The following is a 4,022-nucleotide window of genomic DNA, read 5'->3' as shown; positions in this document are numbered from 1 at the left end:
TGAGCATCTGCAGATGACAGATTTACTCCAGCCCGGATAATACTGGTGTCAGACATGCAGATACAGAAAATACCAAATCCTGCGATCAATATGACAGCTACTAGACCATAGATGGCATTAATCTTGATGTTGCCACAGGACAATTTGGCCACAGACATATGATCACAGTAGGTGTGGTGGATGAGTTTGCCCCTGCAGAAGGGAAGACATGTGATTAGAAAGTGAATGGGATTGTGAGCAACACACTTCTACTGAAGGTGGCAAACCCAACCTTGGTAATTGCAGTGTTGGTGAGGATGGTAGAATAGTGTAGAGGATAGCAAATGGCCACCCAGTGATCCAGGGCCATAAGCATGAGCACCCCAGACTCCATACTTGTCAGCATGTGGATGAAGAACACCTGCACAAGTCAGGCATTAAAGTCAGTCTCTTTGAGATTGAACCAAAAGATACATAACATATTAGGGACATATGAAGTAAACCCACTAATATCCGTAAGGGAGAGCAAGGCCAGGAAGTAGTCCATGGGTCGATGCAGGGCCTCCTTGTGGCTGATGAGGTGGATGAGCCCACAGTTGCCCACAACAGTGATGACGTACATGAAGCAGAATGGCAGGGAGATCCAGGTGTGTGCAGCTTCCAGCCCAGGGATCCCATTGAGAATGAAGTATCTTGGTGTCAGGCTGGAGCTGTTGACCCCATGCATGATAGTCAAATGCAAAGCATGTTACTTTCTGTACCAATAAAAATGTCCTATACAAGAAGATAGTAGTGACATTACTTTCATTCTGAGACAAAAGAGGAACAAGCATTTTGCACAACATAAATAAAAATTCAAGAGAAAAATAATCTTTTTGTATCCACACTGTTATTTGATTCTACTGAGTACTCCTGTGCCTTTTAATGAATCAAAGGAATGCTAACATCCTGCAAACGTTGTAACAGAGACCTGATCTTCCTTGGTTTTATTCTGTAAACTCTGTTGATGTGCACATGCTCATATTCTCAGTCCATTCACTAGTGCTTGTTTCTGCTCCCTTGACCAATTTCCAAGTTATTGCTCTGGTCTAAACAATACTGAGTGTCTTGACTTCTCACATAATTCCTTTCTTCCAAGAAGTCCTTGCAGATGTATTAACTGGATTATAATCAGTTAAATCATATGAGCACTTATTACACCCAGGTAAAACGTACCTACTTATTACACACAGGTGATGGGGCTGAGCATGATCTAGATTTTACCAGTCTACACCTTTCATGTCTGGAGTTTCCAAGTCAAAATAATCAAAGACATGATTGGATGGGTCAAAATTTCCATGATAGCTTATGACTTACAAATGATGACCATGGTCATTTTGCACTATATATCTGGTTGTTTCTTGCTGGTAAACATAAAGGATTTTACTACTTGTATTTAACTAATGATATTGTAAAGCACTATGTAATTGTCACAGTTTCTCTTGGTCATCCCAAATTTCCATGTAGATAAGCATGCTGTATAAATAGTCATAATTATTTTAGTTCTTTTTTGGTATAATATGCTTAGCTCCAAATAACTATGCAAATTATATTGGATAGGGTGAAACCTTTCATAATTAACTTAGGTTTTTTCCAAAACAGTTAGCTTTCTACCTTTCTTCTCTGTTTCGGATGTGGTTTTAACCTGAAAGGTATTTGATTGAAGTTATGACTTTGGGATCTCTTTCTTTCTGTTTTCTTTTTGAGAAATCTCTTTATCTTATGGTTTTAAAAGTTTTTCCCTAGTTGTTTGCATCTTGACTTATTCATTTCCCCACAGCAATATATTGTATATCTCATTGCATTTACAAAAATTAATTTACATATTCCTTTGTTATATTTCAGTCTACCCCATTAAACAGTCTTTTTCAAAGTTCTAACATTGAATGTTTCTTTTTTCTCTCTCCAGTGTGTGTGTGTGTGTGTGTGTGTGTGTGTGTGTGTATGTTAGAGAGAAAAAGAGACAGCCAGCAATTTAGCCTAAGGTTTTTATATATTAGTGATTGGGTTGAGTGTTTTTACCCATTACCTTGAACAAGTGGAAAAGTTTTCAAATGATGCTATATAAACAATATATCAATATATAAAAATAATAAAAGCAATTTTTTTCTAAAAGCATGAAAAGATTAGAACTGATGGCTTGTTAAGGCAGTTTGCTCAACTGTAAATTGAGCAAACCATGGAAACATTAAGTGTACCATGGAAAATTTCACCACTACTTGGTCTCTATGTTGTTTATTTCTGCTCTAATTTTTACTATTTCTCTTCTTTTACTGGGTTTAGGGCGTTCTTATTGCTCTGCCTCTAGTTCCTTTAGGTGAGCTGTTAGATTTTGGACTTGCGCTTTTTCTAATCTCTTGAAATAGGCCTGGAGAGCAATGTACTTTCCTCTTAGGACTGCCTTTGCCACATCCCATAGATTTTGAATTGTTGTGTTTTCATTTTCATTTGTTTCCATATATTTTTAAATTTCATCTCTAATTGCCTGATTGACCCATTCATTCTTTAGTAGGGTGTTCTTTAACCTCCTGCAGGGGACCAGCCTCTGCAAGCCAGGGTTGGCCTGGAGAGTGATGGTTGGCGTCGGCGAAAGAAGACACGGAGCCAGCCTCTTCAGGTGGACTGCTCAAATTTATTTTTCAGCTTAAGGTTTTTATATAGCAAATTCAAACAATCATGCTTAAACAATTTACATTTTTTGAGTACAGGCATAGGACTTAACATTTCTAATTTTTCTTGGCAACAGTGATTTCACGGTACGTAATTTCCACTTCAACCAATAAAATTTAACCAGGTAGTCATAACAAAGTTTAACATATTCTTTACTACGTATGTAAGGATAAGTGAAGCATATTGCCAGAATACATGAGATCACGGTGCCCTTTAATTGTTTAAATTCAGTGGGCATGCAAAAACAGGATATACTTGTACCCGTGGTTGTAGGTAACAGACTCTCACAACCCCTTACTAAGAAAGAACAATGTCAACATTTATCGTAGATGACGTATGGAAATGTTTTACGTGGATTAACTAGAATTTGGTCTCTGCATTTACCAATCTCATTCTTTGGCCAGAACAATCCATAAGTTGCCTTACAGGCTTGAGGTCAGCAGGCAAATTTTTCTCTAATACAATTTTGAGAAAGTCCTCCACAACTAGTAAGTCTTGTTTTTGTCTCTGCTTATGGCCTAATATGTATTCTTACTGGCAATTAGACTCATAAAAGGAAAATGAATTCTAGGTTTCTTAGAGACCCAGTGCATAGCGGACTGTCTCCAATTTTGCTAATTGCTACAATATTCATAAGATAGCATCTGATTGAAGGGGCAGACATGATATTTAGGTGCATTCCATTTTGCAGGAAAGGGGGAACTTTGGGCGATTCTGGTTTCATATTAACCCTAGAATAGACTAACAGCAGAAGTGAGAGTAAAAGGTACAGACAAAGTAAAGAAGAAGAATTCTTCCGGGGGTTCTTCTGACTGCATTGCAGTCTCTTCCCTGGGCCTTGCCTTCAGGGATGATCTGCGCAGTCCTTTCACACAGGTGTTTCCCTGGGCCTTGCCATCAGGGATGATCTGTGCAGTTTCGGTCTCGAGCAACCTCCATGTTTTTGGAGGTTTTCCAGACTTCTTCCTGTAATTGATTTCAAAGTTCAAAGCATTATGATCTGACAGTATGCATGGTATGATCTCAATTCTTTTATATTTATTGAGGGCTGCTTTATGTCCCAGTATGTGATCTATCTTGGAGAATGTGCCATGCGCACTTGAGAAGAAAGTAAATTCCCTGGCCTCAGGATGTAAAGTTCTAAATATATCCGTCAGATCTATCTGGTCCAATGTGTCTTTCAAGTCCATTATTTCTTTAGTGATTTTCTGTCTGGTTGACCTATCCATTGCTGTAAGCGGAGTATTAAAGTCCCCTGCTATTAGCACATTCTTATCTATAAGCTTGTTTCTGTTTGTGATTAATTGTTTTAGATATTTAGGTGCTCCCATATT

At 38.1% G+C, this 4,022-nt stretch overlaps 1 pseudogene; it reads right to left on the bottom strand.

Annotated features, from left to right (window-relative positions):
- Positions 1-5: 5 nt before the first annotated feature.
- On the bottom strand, positions 6-706 carry LOC120227639 (annotated as a pseudogene).
- Between the last annotated feature and the right edge of the window lie 3,316 nt (positions 707-4,022).

Source organism: Hyaena hyaena, unplaced genomic scaffold, assembly GCF_003009895.1.
Source record: "Hyaena hyaena isolate Hyena2069 unplaced genomic scaffold, ASM300989v1 scaffold_2631, whole genome shotgun sequence".
NCBI classification, from domain to species: Eukaryota; Metazoa; Chordata; class Mammalia; order Carnivora; family Hyaenidae; genus Hyaena; species Hyaena hyaena.
This window is presented reverse-complemented; position numbering and strand designations above follow the sequence as displayed.